Source organism: Carlito syrichta, unplaced genomic scaffold (assembly GCF_000164805.1).
Source record: "Carlito syrichta isolate Samal-C Ts95f unplaced genomic scaffold, Tarsius_syrichta-2.0.1 Scaffold309408, whole genome shotgun sequence".
In the NCBI taxonomy this organism is placed as follows: domain Eukaryota; kingdom Metazoa; phylum Chordata; class Mammalia; order Primates; family Tarsiidae; genus Carlito; species Carlito syrichta.
The window spans coordinates 913,053-936,032 of record NW_007253504.1 but is presented as its reverse complement, the minus strand read 5'-3'; the positions used below and the strand labels follow the sequence as shown (position 1 = coordinate 936,032).

Genomic DNA, 22,980 nt, shown 5'->3' with positions numbered 1-22,980 from the left:
AATTCTTGCCTAAAAACCTTTTCCCCAACTAGCAAGGCCAAAAACATAACAAAACAAAAAGTCCCAAGCTCCACACATGGGTTTGTGAGCTTGCAGAGGAATGTGTACGTGATCAAGGAGGTCCCTGCATATCAGCATCTCTTTTTTTCAGAGTGATATGAATACATGACTGCTCAACAAAAGAACCATCTTGCCTCAACTACTTAGGAGCAGCCGATTTACACACTATGCCATCTGATGTCTTCACCAAAACGATGAAGGTGATCATTCTACCTTCATCAGCGGGCTTGCTCCGTGTGACCATGTGACTCCCAGAACAGCATTCACGCCCAGCCTGATCCTGGCTCTCACCCTCCATCCTGTTCTTCCAAAGCCTCGCCCAGGGTAATATCACACAATGGTGGCAGCCCCTCAAGGCTCCTGGCTTGGGAGCAGGAGATGGGTAGACGGGCAAAGTTAGGCCCTTCTAGGGAGACAGCATCTCTGGCTACTCCACACGGGGAACCTGAGGGCTTCTTCCTCAGAAGGACTGAGTCGAGCTGCACCTTTTAGTTCATCAAGAGATGAGAACGACAATGCATGTCCACCACCCACCCACCTAGAAGCTCTGTCTTCCACCGCATTGACCCACAAGCAGAAGAGGCACCCCTACCATCTGCCTCTATTTCACAACTCAGCCCAGGAATTCAATCCCTAAACCCATACTAGTCTCCTTCCCTGTGATTCCCCAGTGGCCAAAGACCAAAAAATCTAGTAAAACAAGATCATTTTCCATTTGGTAAATGTAGAGAAAATTAAGGAAGTGGACCACCATCTTGGTCATTACAGTACCTAACCTGAAATTTAAAAGAGTAAATGGAATTGTTAAGAGGGAGAAGAGGAAGAAAAACAAACGTTAAGAGGAAAAGGAATTCACAATAGCAAAAACATGAAACCAACCAAGCTGCCCATAGAAGCTGGCCTGGATTTTTAAAATGTGGTACGTATACAATGGAATATTATACAGTCATAAAGAAGAACAAACATATGGACTTCACAGCAACTTGGATGGATTTAGAGTTGATCCTACTCAGTGATCTATCACAGAAACAAAGAACAGAGTACCATATGTTCTCACTCATAAGTGGAACTTGACCAAATTATCATAATACTATAAGAAAGGGATTGGCAGTAGTGGAAAACTGTCAGGGGAGGGGGGCTGGGATTGGCAGTTGAGGGAAACTGCCAGGGGAGGGAGGGGCACACCTCATCAACAAGGGTACCTGCATGATGAACTTTTGTATACCTAATCCTGAATTGTACCCCACATCTTTAAAATTTAAAAAAAAATTTTTTTTAAAGAGGAAAAGAAGGAGACTTGGTTCAAGTCCCAGTTCTACGGGCTCCACAAGGATGAGAACTGGGGACTGTTTTCCTCAATGATGTATCTACGAGTATCTCTAAGAGCACAGGCATATGAGAATTTCTCAATATATACCTGTGGATGGATGAATGACCTCATGTGAGCTATTTAACTTCTCTGAGGCTGTTTTCTTATCTGTAAAACGAGATCGATACTATCTACTTGTCAGCTATTATGAGGCCTGAGTAACACAACACATTTGAAAACAGTGCCTTACATGGAGTAGGAGCTTAATAAATTCAGCAAACATACAGTGCCCACTATATATGCCAGGCACTGGTACAGACATTTTACACATTAACCCATTTAACCCTCCTTCTATGAGGTAGATATTATCATTGTGCCCATTTTTCAGAGGAGAAAACTGACGGTAGAGAGGTAAAGTAACTTGTCTAAAGTCACAAATAAATGGTAGAGCCAGAATTAAGACCCAGGATGACTTATCTGGAATCCCTTAGTCACTACAATACCACCTCCCTAAATACAAATGTCAATGTTCGTCATTAAACCCTTCCATGACACCCTGCTGTTGATTCTAGTCTCATTTTTCTATTTAATGTTCTCACTGAAAGAATTAAGGAAAAAAAAAAATCAAAACCCAAACCTAGATCTATCCCTTGCTATCTGAATGCTTTTGGATTAAAAAAGTCACTCAACTTTTCTGGGTTTCAGTTCATTCACCTGTAAGATGGACACAACAAAGCCAACCGCAGAAGATGGACGTAAAGAATCAGTGAGACACCGTATGGAAGCCCCTGGCCTGACCCGCATGGGGAGACTCAGGAAGGAGGCAGCAGGAGAGGCTGGTAAAGAGGAGGGCTCTGGAGTGAACAGACTTGCTTGACATCGAGGCTGCTATGATGCCAATTACCTCTATGCCCTCTGGCCAAGGTGTTCTCATCTGCAAGATGGTGATAATAATACCTACGTCATCGGCCATTATGAAGATGAGGTGAGCTCATACACAGAAAGGACACAGGATCTGGCACAGCTAAGTGTTCAGTAAATAAAAGCTGGTAATTCAAAATCTCACTACCAGCACCATATAAAAGTGGATTCTCACAAAATCTGTTCACCCTGAGAGGGTCTACCCTGACCTCCAGGACACACATGACTCAAGGACTTCTTCCCCTTCTCACGGCAAAATTTCAAGTCTCCCACTGGGAATCACAAAGGATGGCAGAGTCAGAAACCGGCCAGGCTGGTATCCAGAGCAAGGCTTCCTTCCTAACTAGGAGGTGTGCACCCACACTACTCTCTCAAACCCTAGAGGGATGTCCCCTTCCATGTGGGAGGGACCATGAAATACTCCCATGTTTAAAGACCTGGATACCTAGAACATCAGCTACATGACCAGTGGACATCGACAAGGAAACTGCTAAGTGGAAGGAGATATTGGTGCCACAGTTCATCCCTTCCTAGACATTTAAGGTTCTTTAAGAATAGTTGTGCCTCCCAAAATAGCATCCACTCCCCATCTGACCTTGGCTCTCACCCTCCATCCTGTTCTTCCAAAGCCTCACCCCAGGTAATCTCACAATAGTGGCAACTCCTCAAAGGGGTTGCCCCCCATGTGGGTCAGGACAGGGACTTCCACACAGTGCCTCACTGATCCTTACATCTACCTTCTGAAGTAGGCCTAGTTGTGAATAAATAAATACAAGTGAATAAACTGAAGCCCAGAAAACTTGAGTGACTTTTTATTCAAAAGCATTCGGATAGCAAGGGATAGATCTAGGTTTGAATTTTGATTTTTTCATTAATTCTTTCAGTGAGAACAATCCAGATGCCCATAGAGAGGGGACTGAAAAAAGAAAATGTGGTACATATACACGACGGACACGATGGAACATAAAGAAGAACAAAATCATGGCCTTTGTAGCAACATGGATGCAGCTGGAGACCATCATTCTAAGTGAACTATTACAGAAACAAAAACCTGAATACCACATGTTCTACTCACAAACGGGCTCTAAACATTGGGCACGCGGGCACAGAGGCAGGAACAACAGTAGCTGGGCACTGCCAAAGGAGGGAGGGAGGGAGATAAGGGCATACAACCACCCACTGGGCACCATGTCCACTACCAGGGAGAGAGGGCTTGCTAGAAGCCCAAACCTCACCTGCAAGCAATGTACTTATTTAGCAAATCCTCACACATACCCCACAACTCAATAAAATAAAATAATAGACGTACTATCTCCTCTCTCTATTATGAGCATTCTTTGTGAGTCTATACAACCCAGCAGGACGCGAAGGCTGAACGAACTTCTTTCAACAAGTACACACACATACACACACACACAAGGGAGCCATGGTGGGACCATGTAGGTACAAGGTACATGAAACCCTCCAAAGACTGTAGTGGTCAGAAGCAGCTTCGCCAAAGTGAACCTTTCTACTCCAGAACAAAAGCTTGTCTCCTCTTTAACCTACCTCCACACCACTGCCAAATGAACCTGCAGAGGGCACAGCTCTAATTGTCTGCTCAAACAACCATCAATGGTTCCCAGTTTCCAACTGAATTAAAGGCAAACTCTTCACCCTGTGAGTCAAGGCAGTCTTATCATTCCTCTGCTCTTGCTCAGACTATATCTGACCCTTGAAGGGGCAGCAGCATGCATGAAAGCCCACAGGCTTTGGAATCTAGTAGGGTCAAGTTGGCCATTGGCTCTGGGCAAATTAGTTTCTATTCATCGTTCTGTTCCTCAGTTCTATCCTCCATAAACAGAGGATTAGACCAAATATATTATAAGGTGAGGGCTGGCAACCTGCGACTGGACCCAATCCAGCTGACCACCTGTTTCTGTAAACAAAGACCCATTAGGACAGAGCCACAGCCACATCCATTTAGTGCCTCTGGCTGCTTTCAAGATATAAGAGCAAAGTTGAGTGACTGACTTTAATGGAGAGACCTTTTGCCCACGGAACCTCCAATATTGACTATCCAAGTCTTCACAGAAGAAGTCTGCCCATCCATGTGAGGACTAACCGAGAGAACGTATCCACATGCATTAATACAATGACCCCCAGGAAAACTGGACACACCTCACACTTCCCTGGCTGTGAACTCACGCCACGCCCTTCTGAGTGCCCCCACCTGGGGCTACCCCACTCCGCTCTGTGTGCTGGCACCATCTCCTCACTCCCACTGCCAGACTTTGGCAGCGCCCATGTGTTGCCCTCCTTGGCATGCCAGGTAGTACCTCGCAAGGAGGCTGGCACACGGCAGGAGGGCCATAAGTGATTGCAGGTAGAGCTGAGCAGAGAGCAAGAGGGCAAGCCTTGGGAAACTGATTACACTTGAGACTTAAATAATGTAGGCTCTCAGCAAATCCTCCAACCAGAATCCCTTTATTGATTGAAAAGAGGCCAGAGCAGGAAAATAAATCACTGCATAACTCAAGCTCATTAATCAGGAACCATTTAACAAGGATCATTAATTATCTGGAGCTTCCCTCCCCTGCCCGTCCCTAGCCCTCAAGTTTTTGAAGTGAATCACAAGAAAACAGCTAGATTTATTTTTAAAGTCAGTTTTCACGGGCCATGTTCACCAGGGACGTACATTCAGCCTGCCTTCTTCACTTGCTGGATCTGTCGCCCATGCAATGAAAACCCTTGAAAGATAAACTCAAAGTATCCTTAGTCAGCAAAGACAGACTTCATCAGGGTGAGCAACTTGGCAAAAATGGAGCAACGTGTGTTTGAAAGACTTTAAGCAAGTACTATCACACACAGGACTTTCTCTCTAAGCCTCAGGTATCCAGAAGCATCTTCTCCAAAGCCTTTCACTCACTCGAGGCTGCTGTTGCTCCCCCCGCCCCCAGAGCTTAATGATTCTTGATCTCGGTCTGCCCCTAGGAGGGTGCCTGTGAACTTTCTCTTTTTTTTGAGGTGGAGTCTCACTCTGTCGCCTAGACTGGAGTGCACACTCCAACACTCACGGCCACCCCAGCATCAACTTGTTAGGTTCCAGTGATTCTTCCCCCTCAATCTTCCAAGTTGCCAGAACTATAGGCACAAACTACCATGTCCGGCTAATTTTTCATTTATTGTAGAGAGATGAGGTCTCACCAAGTTGCCCGGGCTGGTCTTGAACCCGCGGGCTCAGGCAATCCATTTGCCTCAGCCTCCCAAAGAGCTGGGATTACAGACTAAGCCACCAAGCCCGGCCTGTACTTTCAGTAGAAACTGACAAGACGAAGAACCACTCAGTAGGAAAGAACCAAACCACCACTGCATCCCCAATCTCAACACCAAATCATCGATTGGTTCCCCAGGAGAAAGACTCTAGGGTCACTAACACTGTCATCCAACGAGTCGGCTGGTCCAGCTGTCCTCCCGCTTGCTTCCATCCCTCCGTCTCGCTGAAAGTGCCCCTCTCCCCTCTCCCCGCCCCTCAAGACTCAAGGCTCCAGAGCTGCTCTGTGAGGGAGAGAAACTGCTGTCAGGGGCTTGAAGAGATAAAAGGGGGAAGGAAGGCAAAGACAGCTGAACAGTGACTTCATTCTGACACACTTTATTACCCCTGACAGGATTCCAAGGAGTGCGGCATTTGTTTGCTTCCCATGCCACATCATTCCTTATCAAACAGGCTGAAATCCAAAAGAGAAAAATTTGACAGCTCTGTCAAAGTAAAGCACCTGATCACTAGTTGTAATAACAAAAATGGATAATAATTGCACTGTGTTAAACCAACGAGGCTAATAACATAATGCTGCCACCTTCATACTGCAATTAACCCTCAGATGAAGGGGGGTAGCACTCACGTAAGGAACCCAAGAACAATTTGCAAAGCAATGGCACTGAAAGTGTCGGAATGGAGCCATAGCAACCCTACCAGATACCCAAACCGATATGCCAGGCAGCCAGAGCATACAGACGCAGACGGCTTTGGGACAATGTTTCCATCAGCTCCGGCAGACACGGGGTAAGCTGCATATCTCAGAAGAAACTGCCAGTCGGAGGGAGACTCAAGAGGGACATAAACCATCCACTTAGTTTCCGAGATGTTTCCAATGGATTCATTGCACAGGAACTGCTACTCTCTGGCCCAAATTCAAGAGGCCTCTCTCTCGACTTTGGTCACATCATCAACATAATGTCATAATGTCATTTCTAAGACTGAAAAGTCTGTGGTTAAATGGTTTTGCTCTGAATGTTCTGAAGTACAACAATGATATTGCAAACATAGTAGAGTGTTACTACCGCCCTTGACATTCATTTCTGGATCCCCAGCATCTGGCAAGGAGCATGGGCCCCACCCCACAGGATCACCACATGTTTGCGTGTCTTTTCACTGCCTGAGGTGGGGGTGAAGGAACTGAACTTAGCAGAAGGCTTTTCCCCATTTCCCCTCTCTCCATCAGGGTGTAGCAGATCCTCCTTTCAACGGAGTCCCTGCCTTGGGATTGAAAACCACTGCCCTCCAATAGAGAAATGGGTGAAATAGTTAAGGTCCAAGTAACGCTCGGCTGCTTCCCTTGATACCAATAAATCAAGGGGCGGGGGACTGATAGAAAGAAGTTTATTTCTGAATTCGAATCCAGGGAGCAGAGCTGGACTCGAGATCTTTCTAAAATGGTTCTGCTCACCCTCCAGACTTTTACAGTTCACTTTTTTTGGTGTTTTTGTTTTTTTTTTTTGAGTTGGAGTCTCACTCTGTCGCCCAGACTGGAGTGCAGTGGCACGCTCCTGGCCACCGCAACCTCAACCTACTGGGCTCCGGCGATCCTTCCGCCTCAGCCTTTCAAGTAGCTGGAACTACAGGCGTGCACTACTACACCCGGCTAGTTTTTTAAAATTTATTGTAGAGATGAGATCTCGCCAAGTTGCCCAGGCGGGTCTCGAACCCACGGGCTCAGGCAATCCACTCACCTCAGCCTCCCAAAGTATGGGATTACAGGTTGGGCCACCGAGCCTGGTTTACAGTTCACTCTTATAGTCCAGAGTTGTCAGTACCCACACATTAGCCACGTGACCAGCAGAACACTGTATAAAACTTGTTACAGCTGCATCTTACATTTAGATAGTGACATTAAAGAAAGTTTACAAGGCCTAAGACATCACGCATTGCAAAAATTATGCAAATCACACGACTTATAATTACACTGATATAATATAGTTCAAAGAAAGGGAGTCAATAGGGATTTACATCTTGGGGTAGTCTGCAGGGAAGTCAAGGATCCCCTGAAGCTACTTACTGGGAGTACATAGAAGACAAGGGGACTCTCAGTAAAGTGCTCAGGAATGTGCAGGAGTGCTTGAATCCCTGTCATGCCCTTCTCTAGGGACTGTGGCAATATGGAGGAACATTCATTAGTGGGTCTCTGAATCAAAATGGTATCCCCAGCCTGATATACTGGAGAAAGAGGTGGCGCACAGAGAAGCATATCTTTTCCTCAAGGCTGCACAGCACAAAGGGGGTGGGCTTGAACACTGACTCTGCTCACGGGACAAGAGTCCAGTTCAGGCCAGGCACAGTGGCTCATACCTGTCATCCCAGTGCTTTGGGGCACTGAGGTGGGAGGATCATTTGAGCCCAGGAGTTCGAGACCAGATTGGGCAACATAATGAGACCCTGACTCTACAAAAATAAATAAATAAAAACATGAGTATGCATTTTTTAAAAAGAGTCCAGTTCTGCCCAATGCCTTGGAGCGCCCCACATGCCCAAGCTGTAGGGTAATGACTCCTTCTACCCCCATCCTTGCCATCTTCCAGTGTATCACTCAAGGCATTTGTGGTCTTTTTTTTTTTTTTTTGAGTTGAAGTCTTACTCTGTCACCCAGACTGGAGTGCAGTAGCACACTCTCAGCCACTACAGTGTCAACTTGCTGGACTCTGGCGATCCTTCTGCCTCAGCCTTCCAAGTAGCTGGAACTACAGGCGCACACTACCATGCCTGGCTAATTTTTTTGATTTATTGTAGAGACAAGGTCTCGCCAAGTTGCCCAGGCGGGTCTCGAACCCGCGGGCTCAGGCAATGCACTTGCCTCGGCCTCCCAAAGTGCTGGGATTACAGACTGAGCCACCGAGCCCGGCCCATTTGTGGTCTTTCAACAATCACCTAATCATAAAGCCAAGCGGCTTACCATTTGAGGTGTGCGTGTGGACCAGGGCTGGGCTCCAGTATTGCCTCCCCTGGGTGACCCTGGAGGAGTCATATCCCCTTGGAGAACAGGTGTCCCTCACTTGGATAGCTGTGGTACACAGTTATTTTATGGACTAAACAAAATTATGTAAGTGGTGAACACAGCACCTGGTACACAGTGCTAAAGAAATAGCTATTGGCTGGGCTCGGAGGTTCAGCCAGTAATTCCAGCACTTTGGGCGACCGAGGCAAGTGGATTGCCTGAGCCCACGGGTTCAAGACCCGCCCAGACAACTTGGCGAGACCTTGTCTCTACAATAAATCAAAAAAAGTAGCTGGGGTAATGCATGCCTGTAGTTCCAGTTACTTGGAAGGCTGAGGCAGAAGGATTGCCTGAGTCCAGCAAGTCAACTGGGGTGGCCGAGAACATGAGTGCCACTGCACTCCACCTGGGCAACAGAGTGAGACTCCAACACACACACACACACACAAAATAGCTATCATAGTTAGATGGATAAACACTTGGCCAAGCTTTGGGGGAATAAGTTATTTTAGATTGCTGAGACTTTACACTTCTGAGAACCACACCTGTTTATTCCATTGGAAATCTTTTCTAAACTTATTATAATGATTCCTGCCTTTTAATTAACACAATTTTGCTTTTTCTTGCTGGCCCAGGGACATCACAATGAATGACAGTGTTCTAATGTATTCAAGAATGCCCTTAGGGTCTGCTGAGTTCCTAGACCTTCCTTAAAAACCCCAGTCAGCCAGGTGCAGTGGCTCAGCCTGTAATCTCAGCACTTTGGGAGGCTGAGGTGAGAGGATTGCCTGAGCCCGGGGGTTCGAGACCAGTCTGGACAACTTGGTAAGACCTCATCTCTAAAATAATTCAAAAAATAAGCCAGGTGTGGTAGCATGTACCTGTAGTTCCAGCTACTTGGAAGGTTGAGGCGGAAGGATGACCAGAGCCCAGTAGGTCGAGGCTGTGGTGGCCGTGAGCAGGCCACTGCACTCCAGTCTGGGTGACAGAACGAGACTCTCAAATCAAGAAAAAAAAGACCCCAGAGTCTTTGTAAACTGTGTATAAAGTAAGAGCAAGTGCTGTTCAAGCAAGAACCACATTGGCACTCCTCCCTCAAGGTAAACAAGAGAGTAGAAGGATGCCATGGCGCTCCCATGAGTTGCCCCCAGGTTCAGAAGGGAAGGCGCTTTGCTCCTCAGATGGTTTCCAGCTGGTTGAGACCCCTAGAAAGGGGCTCCAGGAGCCCTGAAATGTGGCTGGGTTCTCCACTTCCCACCTGCCATCCTTTGCTCTTCACCTACCTTTTGCAACATGGCTAACATGCGCATTTATACCAAGAGGTGTAAATTCCTGTCTGGACCCAGAAGAGGGCAGCAGGGAGAAGTTGGGGAGTCTCACTCTGATGTCCAGGCTGGAGTGCAGTGCCACAATCGCGGCTCACTGAAGCCTCAACCTCATAGGCTCAGGCAATCCTTCCGCGTCAGCCTTCTGAGTAACTGGCTAATTTTTAAAAATTTTTTTGTAGAGACAAAGTCTTGCTATGTTGCTCAAGGTGGTCTCGAACTGCTGGGCTCAAGCAATCCTCCCACCTTGGCCCCCCAAAGTGCTGAGATTACACGTATAAGCCACCGAGCCTGGTCTCCTCCCTTTTTATCTGCAGTAACCTCCTTGCCTGAGCAGCCACCAAAGACACACCCTGCTACCTGCCCACAAGTATATCTTTGTTTCAAAGGGATGCACACGCACACGCACACGCACGCCTAGCAAGTGACCATAGAGAGTGGGGCAGCTTATCACTAGCCTAGATTTCCATCTCCCTCCACATCCGGATTTCCATCATCACTCCTACTTCTCCTCTGACCACCTGGCTAAGTTGGTCGGGGCTGCATGCCTGCCTTGGTGCAGTGAGCAAGCATCACTTGAGCACCTGCTTGTGCTGGAGATTGTTCTTGCTCCAGTCTTGGGTAAGATCTCAACTACCATGTGTCAAATGTCCAAGGTGAAATGATTAAGAGAACACCATCTAGCCTCAACCATTTCCAGGTAGAGTGATCCTGGGCAAGTTACTTAAACTAGCTGAGCCTTAGTTTCCTCACCTGTAAAATGGATCAACTACCTACTCCAATGACTGTGAGTTTGGAATGAGATAATCTACCAATACCCAGCCCATACTAAGGACTCAATGAGTTAGCTGTGATGATAATTATCAAGAAGATGATGCCACACAATATGAGCACTTTGCAAACAATAAGTTCCTTTAGCTCCCAACCCAGCTGTGAGGGAGGTATTATTTCCCCATTTTACGGATGAGGAAGCTGTGGCCCTAAGAGGTAAAATGACTTTACCAATGTTACATGATGAGCACGAGGGGTTTGAAAGCAGCGACTCTGGCTCCTAATGATACTGTGCCACTTCTGAGAGGCCCACACAGAAGCCACCAGCCACAGAGGGTCAAGTGCACGGTAGTGTGGGAAAGTCAGTGAGAGAGAGAGAAAGGAGTATTACACAATATCCACCACAGTGTCTCTTGTCCCTGGGAACAGAGGTGGCCACTTGTCACTCAGGACTAACAGGCCCAAGAGGGGAGCTGACACTTTCCCGTCGCCAAAGCACAAAGCAAACATGATTTCACAACAATGTCATTGCAGCAAAAACAAAAATGCCAATACGATGTGAGCTAGCCCTGCAGGGCTGGATCCACATAGGGAAAGGCTCAGGGGTATAGTCCCCCGGTTCTTTCAGTCACCAGCGAGCAAGGCTGGCCCGGGACTCCATGTAGTGGTGGATGCCAAGGCCATGCTGGGAACAGCCCCGCAGCCACACAAAGGTGGTGTTGTCTCTCGGGAACACGGACGAGTCGTGGGTGGGTGTGCACACACCTCCAGAGGTTTCGAAACTGGCTTTAGGAAAATAAACCAGGCTGGCAAATGTGCTGGGAAGAGCTGGCAAGGTCGTAAGGATGAGGGTGTTGGTGCTGCCTCCTCTGCGCCTTGGGTTCGAGGCCCAGGGTGTTCCTCTCTTGCATTCTCAGGTGGCGCTTCGTGCCACGTGTCACAGGATACAGAGCCCTATCCTGTTCATGTCTTGCCTTGATCGCTACCACCACGTGCTTGGACATGTGCACCTGAGATCCCATCTATACTCTCTTCCCCATGGAATACCAACTTCAGGATGCCAGGACCAAACATCTAGAAGCGCCTGGCACATAGTAGGTACTCACTAAGTGGCTATTGAATGGATGAATAATCAGTCCCATTTCACATACTGGAAAACAGAGGCTCTCCAAAGTTCAGCAACAAGCACAGGGTCATGCATCTAATAAAAGCACCATCTGGCTGGGCTCGGTGGCTCAGTCCGTAATCCCAGCGCTTTGGGAGGCCGAGGTGAGTGGATTGCCTGAGCCCTTGGGTTCGAGACCTACCTGGGCAACTTGACGAGACCTCATCTCTACAATAAATCAAAAACTAGCCGGGTGTGGTAGTTCACACCTGTAGTTCCAGCTACTTGGAAGGCTGAGGTGGAAGGATCGCTGGAGCCCAGCAGGTCGAGGCTGGGAGAAAGAGTGAGACTCCAACTCAAAAAAAAAAAAAAAAAGGCACCATCTGACACAGGCAGTTGCCACCTCCTCCCACAACGGCAAAAAGTGTCAGCAAGTCTCCTGAGGGCTTTCCCGGGAAAATCAGATAAGGCCAGGTCAGAGTAGGCACTGAGATTCTTACTGGTCACTTCAGAATAAAAGTGGGCCCCTTCCGGCCTTAGAACCTGGATCTGGACAACTTTTACCCATGATATACTGTGGTGGCAAGAAGCCAAACATCAGAACCTCACTGGGAACTTTCTAAGGGTCTTTCTTCTCTCCCTTGCCACACTCATCAGTTACTGCCCAATCAGGCGCCTTCTCCTTCTAAGTGCCTCCTCTCCTGTGACAGAAATCAGACCCTTCCAGGCAGGATTGGGACAGCTGTAAGCACACTCCTTTTGACACAAACATCCTTCAGAGCCACCACCTGGCAGGGCAGCCACACCTAGAGGACCGCTGAGAGCCTGGGCCATAATGCAGGCCTCTCCTCTGGTCTGATCACAAACTGATCTTTTAAGGAGTAGGGTCTATCGGGTCCTCTGAACCTCCACAGTGCCCCTCACCAGCAGATTACAGACTGAGAGATGCCAGCAACCCTGCCTCTTGTTCCCCCATCCAGTCCAAGGGCTTCAGCTTGGCTTTCTAGTCATAGGCCCCAGGACTTTCGGTAAGACCTTGGAGTCCTGGGTGGCCTCTGACAGGTGACATAACCTCTCTGTGTCTCTTCACAGGATTGTTGAAGGAATATAGTAAGAGATCAGATATGCAGGACTCTGCACGTGTTTGGATATAAAGCATGCCAAGGCTTTGTGAACTAGGACAACCCACCACTCTCTGAGCCTGAGTTTCTACATATGTAAAATGGGATAATACTCTATTATCTGTTGTGAGGACTAGTGTGTCTATTGTGAGGACTAAGTGCTTGCAAAGTGCTTAGCACAGTGCCTGGCACACAGGTAGTGCCTTTAAATGTTAGTTTCCTTTCCTTAGTCTCCATGGTTTCCATGTCACAAATTCTTTCATGTCATCAGTGGGAGGTCCCCTCACACCACGGCTCCATGCCAACTCTAGCCCTCGGTCCCCGTGGGCAAGTTCTCAGGTCTAGCGGGCCTCCCTCTTCCCTCCACTTAGCAGACTGCCACCTCCTCCTGGAAACCCATCCTGACTGCCAGGCTTCTCTGCCTTCTCTGAAATCCAGTGCACGATTAGAACAAGCTGTGCGTGCGACTCCCCAGCCTAGGAGCCTTCGCACATGCCACCTTCTCTGCCTGGATTCCTTCAGCCCACTGTCTGGCAAATGCCTACTCAATTCCTGAAAATCCAGGTCAGATGTCAACCCCTGTAAAGCCATTCCCGCCCACTGTCCACTCCCAGCACATAATTACTCTGTCCCTTCTCCTTGTCTCAGAAAGCACTTTGTACCCGCCTTCATCCTGGCTACTATAACTAACCATTCACATCTCTCCAGAGATACATGCAATACCAAACATGATATAGGATACAGGAGCTTCTCCAGAGTAAACAACAGGTTTTATATATCTTTGAAACGCCAGGAGCATCTCCCGGACTCACGGCAGGGGCTCCATAAACAAGCACTTATTGACTTACTGGTGGGTGGGTGGATGGATGAAGGGAAGAAAGGAAAATAGATGGAGGGAAGGAAGAAAAGAGGGAGGGAGGGAGGGAAGAAAAGCAGGTGGGAGGGAGGGAGGAAGACCTGGGTAAACACAGTGAGCATTCAGATGGATGGATGTTTGGATAAGTGGGTGGAAAAAGAGAGAGATGAATGATTAAACAGGGGGATGGATGAACAGATGTATGGATGAATGGGTGGGATAGAGGAATGAATCTGTTCCCCTTCACTGCCTAGATCATGAAGTCCATAAAATCAAGATGATATTTCATGTATCTTTCACACCAGGCATAGCAAAAGGCACTGAGCAGGCACTGGTAAGTGACATTTTGCTGTGAGACAGTTTCAGTAGTTTTGTAGTAGGACTTACCTGACTATGGACACTCACCTATTATGAAAACAGATACAAACACTGATACTGTGGTATGCCAGGGCAGGCTTGGACTGGTTCAGGATTGCTGATTGTAAAACTTTCAGGAAATTTGGGAGCTGGCTGCTAACTACAGCCATTTTTTAAAAAATATTAAGTTATATACACTTACAATTAAATTATATTTTTAAAGGTGTTCATAAACTTAAAACTCATCACTTCCTAATTATTTGACTATAGTTTATGCTCTTGAGGTTGTTTACATCCACCATAACCGTATGAGGGAAATACCATATAAAAATGTACATCTCGGCCGGGCTCGGTGGCTCAGCCTATAATCCCAGCGCTTTGGGAGGCCGAGGTGAGTGGATTGCCTGAGCCTGCGGGTTCGAGACCCGCCTTGGCAGGCGAGACCTCATCTCTACAATAAATCAAAAAATTAGCTAGGCGTGGTAGCGCACGCCTGTAATTCTGGCTACTTGGAAGGCTGAGGCAGAAGGATCGCCGAAGCCCAGCAGGTCGAGGTTGTGGTGACCGGGAGTGTGCCACTGCACTCCAGTCTGGGCGACAGAGTGAGACTCCAACTCAAAAAAAAAAAAAAAAATACATCTCTTCCCAGCTCAGGGACAAAGCATTGGTCAATTGCAAGAGCAGGCTAGGTGGAAAGATTTATACCATGGAAATCGGCAAGTACTACACATGAGGCTTTTTCCTGGGAAAGCCAGTTTTTCAACATCACTGAGTAGATACAGGTGAGCCAGAAAAAAAGGATCAGTTATTATTTTCTCTGTTCAGCACCCCCCTCCAAGAAGGAAATTGTTTTATATAATGATGGGTATGTGTATGTAAATTTAGGGAACAGGCAAAAGAGCTGAAATGCTTTGCATGAGAAAAAGGGAATTCAGGGAGAGCGGTAAGATCTGGAGCTGGGACAGATGGGAGAGGAGAGGACATGGGGACAAGATCAGGGGCATTTAGTAAACTGTATCTGACCTACACTCTCCCTTGGAAATCTCCAATACGACCTATCTTCTTACTGCTGCTTTCTAGGGCAAGTGGACTCCTTCTCAGAAAGGACAAGAGGTGCCAGGTTTTGCTTTCCAGTGGGTGAAGGGACAGGAGGGAGTGAGCTGGCCCATGATGCGGTTACTACCCATGAAGAGTGCCAGAGTTTACTCCCAGGGCCTAGTGGGAGGCCAGTGAGCCCATGATATCCCTCTGCAGCACCTCGCAGGGTGTTTGTCACACGTGCTGCTCAAGGAATGCTGGCTGAAAGGCTATCTGTCATCCCTCCTTTTATACAAGTCCCCTTGGTTTTGGTATTGGTCTCCCAAATACTGACTATCCCTCAAGCCGCCCAGTTTCTCTCTTCCTGCACACAGACCCCACGACCCACTGAAGTGTTACAAAGGACTCTGTCCTGGTTCTGCCCCATTTCCAGCCTCTGGACCTGACCCCGTATCTGCCTGACCCAGGGATCAAAACTCACCTGACCCTTGTTCCACTCCATCGGGGCGGAGTAAGGGTACTCACAACTCCCACTAATATTTACATTTCCAATCGAGCCCTCAGATGCTTTAATGCCAGGACTCTGATGTGAGGAAATGTAATCACTCTGGCAAGCCTCTGAGAGTTGTTTTTTTTGTTGTTAAAGATAAAAGTGCTTTTTTTTAAAGTTTTGTTTTTGTCTTCTTAGGGTCATTCAGTCCCCTGCAGTTGAGGGGCTATCGAGGGTGTGCATTGCTGTCTAAAATTCCCAACACCCAAGGCGAACTATGAGTACTCACGGTGATTATTTGAGGATGTTTCTTATCCAAGAAACCTGAGCAGCGGATGGTGGGGAGTTTAAGGATTTCCCCTGGAGCAGAGCGGTCAGGTTTCTTGAAAGATGACACGGCAGCCTGATTTATCTTGGAGAAGCAGTCCCAGGGAAGACCCAAGGGCAGCCCCCTTTCTGAGTGAGGGGCTGTGACTGAAGGCACAGAGAACAAGGTGGTGGGGGTCTCCCCTTGTGTCACCTAGACGGAGAGGCACGTGGAAGCACTTGGGGTCTAGAAGATACATTTTTATGTATAAGTAATAAATATATAGATAAAAAATTACATTTTTTCGTATGAATGATGTATATAAATAAATTTTATATTTTTATGTATAAATAATAACTATAAAAATGAAAATTTATATTTTTTTTATATAGGGGATGTGCCCACCATAAATAATAGACCATCTAACCTTGGAATGATCTATTTTAAAATGTTTAAACCCCCAAAGCATTTGTTTAAGTGAGCAGATATTATGTGAAGTTATTCTATAAACTTTCCTAAATTTCATGTTAATGTATCCAAACCCAGGCAAGTCACTGGAGCTCTTCAAACTCAGTTTCTTCATCTGTGAAAAGGAGATAATAATAGCACCCACTGCACAAACTTAGACTAAGGATTAAATGAAGAAAATAAAAAACATAACACACCTGTGAGCCCATGTACATGAGTATTCAAAGAGGCGCCAGGATGCTTATGAAGGAAGGTACAGAGGGACCCCGGGAGATCTGGCACTCTCATAAAAGGTCACAGCGATATATCCCAGGAGGCAGAGAGGCACAGACCTGGCAAAGACACAGTCATGCTATTTGTGGGAAAGCTGTGTGGCAAAAGACTTTTAAAAACTCCCAGCAGCAGGCAGTTCCCAGCAAGGAAAGCACTTCCCTGCTCCTTCCCAGCAATTCCATGGCCAAGAGCTTTGGCCACAGTGGAAGTGACCCTTGTGCCCTCCTCCAGCCCAGATGTCAGAGCTCTCAGGCCCCAGGGGCATCTCGGTTTGTTTTGTATTTTTATAATAGGCTTTCACTAGGAAGATTACCAGACACCAAGCTGGCACCCCGGAAAGAAGGAGCGGTCTCCCTTACCCAGGGAATAACCTGGCCCAGAGCACAAAAGAACAATTTGCACAAAGATACTATTTATCCTACAACATCCTAGAAGAAAGCCCTAATTGATTCATCTCAAGAATAATAAAGTTTTGACAACAGAGCTGCCTTGGCCTCACCTCTACAGTGCTCACAGTTTATAAAGCTCTTTCGTCAACACGATCCAGTCTGAACCTCCTCTCCACCATCCAGGGAAATAGGGTTGGTAGTTTGCATTCTCCCCATTTCATAGATGAGGTCAGTGAGGCCCCAGTTGAACAAAGATTAACATCAGTGCTATAGTCCAGGTATCCCAACTCAGTTCACTCAACCAAAATCAGGCCAGGTCGTTCAGATGGCCACGAAGAAGAGAAAGTTCTAGGATGAAATTGGGGGCAGTCTTCTGTTCCTAAGAAAATGGGAATCTGGTTGCTGGTCTATGCAGCCAGGTCCAGCAGAGGATGGAAATCCCCATGCAGGCATAAAAGATGTGTCCATCCAAGCTCAGAACCACATACCACAGCTTCCTCCGACAGAAATGTCTATTTTTAACATCCTACTGTTATGGTCTGAATAACGCTCGACTGCTCCCCTTGATACCAATAAATCAAAGGGGCAGGGAACTGGTAGAAAGAAGCTTATTTCTGAGTTTGAATCCAGGGAGCAGAGCCAGACTAGAGGTCTTTCTAAAATGGTTCTGCTCGTCTTCTAGGCTTTTATAGTTCACTTTTATAGTCCAGAGTTGTTGGTACCTATACATTAGCTATGTGACCAGCAGAGCATTGTATAAAACTTAATTTACAGCTGCAGTTTACATTTAGATGGTGACATTTAGAGTAAAGAAAGTTTACAAGGCCTAAGACATCATGCATTGCAAAAGTTATGCAAATCACAAAACTTACAATTACATTGATACTATATAAGTTTTTGTTTTGTTTTGTTTTGTTTTGTTTTGAGTTGGAGTCTCACTCCATCACCCAGGCTGGAGTACAGTGGAATGCTCACAGCTACCGCAGCCTCAAACTGTTGGGCTCAGGTGATCCTTCTGCCTCAGCCTTCCAACTAGCTGGGAGTACAGATGTGCACCACCACACCCGGCTAATTTTTTTATTTATTGTAGTGATGAGGTCTTGCCAAGTTGCCCAGGCTGGTCTCATACTGAGGCAATCCTCTTACCTCAGCCTCCCAAAGGGCTGGGATTATAGGTGTGAGCCACCACGCCTGGCCTGATACTATATAATTTAAAGAAAGGGATTAAATAGGGATTTACATCTTTGGGCATAGTCTGCAGGAAAATCAAAGATCCCCTGAAGTTACTTACTGGGAGTGCATAGAAGACAAGGGGACTCTCAGTAAAGTGCTCAGGAATGTGCAGGAGTCCTTGAATCCCTGTCATGCCCTTCTCTAGGGGCTGTGGCAACACAAGGGGACATTCATGGGCCCCTGTATCACTAACTCCAAAGAAATCCCTGTCACAGGCCAGTGAGTCTATTCTCCAGGAGTTAAATAATAATAATAATAATGACCCAAAGACATCCCCATTGAAGCTGATTGGCTTGGGTAGAATTATACATCTAGAGCAAAAGATACACATGTCTCACATCCCAGCAGCCTTGCACGAGCCAACATACCCGGAGGCTGGAGGAACCCAAGGATATCAAATACTCAGAGCACTCAGTAGAGTGGCTCACATGAAAAATGGCTTCCAGCCAGGCGCATGGGCTCATGCCTATAATCCAAGTACTTGGAAAGGCCAAGGAGAGAGGATTGCCTGAGCCCATGGGTTCGAGACCAGCCCGGGCAACTTGGCGAGACCTCATCTCTACAATAAATCAAAAAATGAGCCGGACGTGGTGGTGCGTGCCTGTAGTTCCAGCTACTTGGAAGGCCAAGGCGGAAGGATCACCTGAGCCCAGCAGGTTGAGGCTGCGGTGGCCTTGAGCATGCCGCTGCACTCCAGCCTAAGCGACAGAGTGAGACTCCGACTCAAACAAAAAAGAAAAGAAAAGAAAAGAAAAATGACTTCCAAACTGTGCCAGAAGGTGTCTTCATGGAGGGATTTTTTTTTTCCTATACCACTATACCCACATCTTTATATCTTTGCATATAACAAGTCATACAGAAGATCATCTCACCAAATGCATTGGGGGTTTAAACATTCTACCACTGATCACTCCAAGGAGAGCTACACACAGAAATCAAAAAGCAAATAAGAGAAGCATGCCTTTCCCCAGAAAATGAGCCCCAGCCAGACCACATTATAAAGCTAATGTTGTCTAGGAAGTTGGGTTGGAGATTTGGGGGGCGGGGGAGCAGGGATAAGGATAAATTTTGAGAGGGGGAGAATAAGTTAAGAAGGTTCTCTTCCTGTCATAAAACTGTGGCTTCTGACCACATCAAAGTGACCATTCTAGCTGAAATGGTGGTTGGTGCATGCCTGAAGTCCCAGCTATTCAGGAGGCTGAGGCCAAGGGGTGGGGAAGGGCATTGTTGCTTGAACCCAGGAGTTTGAGACCAGCCTGAGCAACATAGCAAGACACTCATCTCTTTAACAATTACAAAAGTGGCCATTCTGATTGTCAAACCCAAACTGCCTGCTGCAAATGCTATGCCTGCCATTAGCCCCTGGGTTAAATGTTAATCATCTGAAGGCTGGGGAGGCATTAAGGAAGAAAAATGCATCTTGACTTTTTTGCTCTGTGAACACAGGCTCCCAATCTCCACAACAAGCAGAAAACCTCGCAGGCAGCTGCCTTCTAACTTGAAAGATCCTGTTCAGGTTGCCCTGGCCAGGGGAGGGAGAGGGCAGTGGTGCCCTTACTGGGCCATCCCAGGTCTCACTGCACAGGAAATCGCTCTGAGTTGCCCCCAGGCAAGTTCTTCCTGCAGTGAAGCCCTCTGGTGTCTTCCCTGCACCTCCCTCCAACCCTTTTGCACCTGCTGAGACTGGCAATTAAGAAAACAACTGAAACCTGCCACACCTGTTGACACAGTGACCCTCCTGATCTGACCGCCCAGGGTTGGCCTTTGGTTTATGCAATTGTATTTTTTCAGGCCACCAATGTCCAGACAGATCTTTCTCTACCTGATCTAAAAATACACCACTCAGACCTTACCCTGTGAAGGCATACAGAACAAAAAAGCAAGAAAGAGGTGACAGCTCAGCAAAGTGTTCTACAGATGAAAGACCCGCTTAGAGGGCTCACCCCACATGGAAAATAAAACCATCTCTGAACACAAGCCCAATTCAAACAGACGTCATCATCTCTCCCCAGAGACCCTGCCAATGTCCCTGGAGGTTGCTTACCACTTTATAATGGTCACAGGAATCTCGACTTTGACCCCGGACGGGAACCCATAAGTTGATGCTTATAGGCATGGCTCAAGCCACAGCAGTAGCGCGATCCTCAGCAGTCCACGGCCTGTGCCCTCTCTGGAGGTGTCTAATTCAAAGCACTGTGGAGGCATGTGAAGCCTTCAAGGTTAATTTTAGCTGAAGTCATGCACCCGCTGTGGTCAGATTTTCTTACACAGGCCACCTCCCAAACGGTGGCAGCTTATGTTACCCCAACTCACTGGCGGCCCTCTGGCCCCCAGCCCTGCCTCCATACTGCCACGACAGTTCTTCCAGCGTCATCTCCCCATCAAATTCTCACCCTCCAAAATAATCTGGCTCTCCGTGCTTACGTTTTCATGACACACTTGGGGGACATAAATCACGGTTTCTTTGGCTGCACCAGCAAACAAACCTGGGGAATCGCTCCCCCCTTGGCCCATGCCTGGCAAAGGCTGGGCGAGGAAGCCCTAGGCCGAGGGACTGTGCAAACCTCTCTTCAACTAGGCAGCGGCTGCAGGGGGAACCACACAAGAGCAAAAGCCTTCCGTACTTCCATCTTCTGCAGTGGGGTTCTGATGACCCTTCCCGGAGTTGTGAGTGATACAGAGACCCACAAATGTCCCTCCAGAGCAGCAGAGCATTACTCCTCGGACCATAACAATGGGTCCTCTGTGTGTCCCATCTTTTGCCCAACTCTGCCAAAAAGAGGAACAACAGTGCCTGCCCTTACATTTCTCTAAAAGGCTGCCTCCACCCAAATGTCTCACTCTCGCCAAGGAAGAGTGTGAGCCTACATTCAACTTTCCTGGGGTTTGGAAAAGGCTATCAGGGCATTGGCACTGGAGCTGGATTCCAGATTTCAAGCAGTGGATGGGTGTAGCCTTCGGGAGGAAGGTCATTCATTAGATGTGGTCAGTTCAGGCTTTTCTTCCTGCCAGGCTCAGAGACAGAAGCCCAGCAACTTAGCCACACAGTGTGCTAGAGAGTTGACTACTAAACCAAATTCTGGCCCGCTCTTGAGATTGCCTTTTTTCATTGTGGACAGGACCATGGAAAGGCTAAGGAAAAATTAAATAAATCCAGAGTGGCCTACTGAGATCTCAAACAAATCCCACAGCCTGTAACCTTGCAGATAAAGCACGGGTGTGCGGTGTTCATAGGCCCTCGGGCCACATCCAGAAACTGCTCCGAGTAGAATGAGCTGCAATGTCCTTGCCCTCCTTTGGTCTACCTGTGACACTCCTGTGGCATCCCAGGCCTTTCCATCCTGAGGCTCATTACACTTGTAATTATTTCATTCGTTCAGGTATTTATAGACATACTCTGTGGGAGATACTCTTCTAATCTTGGAAGACTCAACAGTGAGCAAAAAAGTACTCTCCTCTAGCTTTATTCTATTGGGGATGAGGGGTAGGAGAGAGAGCGGTAAGCCAATAAGCGAGTAAAAAACGGCAATAAACAAGATAATATCAGAGAATAAGAAATGCTACAAAGAAAATGCAGTAAAGCATGAAGTGCATTCAAGAAGTGGAGGGACAGTGTGGTCAGGAACCAAGGTGGCCTCTCCGAGGCGGGAACATTTGATTAAAGACCCAACTGATAAGCCATGCAAAGACGCAGGGCAGAGGTTCTACCAGACCAGCAGCATGGGCACCACCTGGGAACGTGCTAGAAATACAGATGCCCAGGCCTCATGCCAGAGCTATGGAATCAGACACTTTGGGGGTGGAGCCCAGCAGCCTGGGCTTGAACAAGCATTCCAGGTGATTCCCAGGCACACTATAGTTTGGGAACCACTAAGGTATGGAGGAACATTCCAGCTGGAGGAATTCTGAGGACAACATGAATCTGTTTTGCTCACCACTCGAGTCCTGGTCACTAGCCCAAAGCACAGCACATAGTGGGAATTCAATACATGTTTTCTGATGTCCTGCTAAGTTTTACATTCCAGCCCACGAGAGTACAAATAAAAAAAAAAAATTCCCAAAAAGATAAAAATCACAAGAGGGTTATAATCATAAAATTTCAGCAAAAATACCCAAGAAGGGAGAGGAAATGGTCCTTTAGAATTCCAGGTGGCCAGTAGAAAGCTTTCTGTAGTGCCAGAAACTGCCAGCCGCTAAGAGCCACTCTTCCCAATCTAATAAAAGTTGGCACCGCAAGGTTGGCAATTAGATTTCCTGTAAAAGGCTAAATGCGGTAACCTTCTGCTTCCTGATTCTGAAACTCAGTAAGAAAGGCATTAGTGTGTGGCAGCTGGGATAATCATTTAATTGATCTTTTCCACCCATAGAAGCCTCCCTTCTCTGCTCCAACCTACTGACTTGTAAATCAATGTCACCTTCATTGTGAGCACGAAAAGGCAGGAAAAAACAACCCCCCTCCCCAAACTAGATTGGAGTCAATTTCCTAATGGGGCCCGGGTGACACTCTAAATGGGTGCTGCCATCTCTCTCCACTGGTCTCCTTCCGGGCCACCCACCCAGATCCATCCAGGCCAGTAGGGGCTCCAGTGACATGAAAAGCAGGAAATCAGGGGCTTCCTCAGTAGGAATTACATAACAGAAAGGGCATGGATTCTGGTGTCAGCCACACCTGATTCCAATCCCTGAATTGGACAATATTGCTTAAGTAA

At 47.2% G+C, this 22,980-nt stretch overlaps 1 protein-coding gene across 1 annotated transcript in view; it reads right to left on the bottom strand.

Moving 5' to 3' along the window:
* The window catches only part of LOC103269648 (neuron navigator 2), a 411,491-nt gene that overhangs the window by 281,393 nt on the left and 107,118 nt on the right, over positions 1–22,980 (bottom strand). The gene's annotated exons all lie outside the window — the stretch shown is intronic.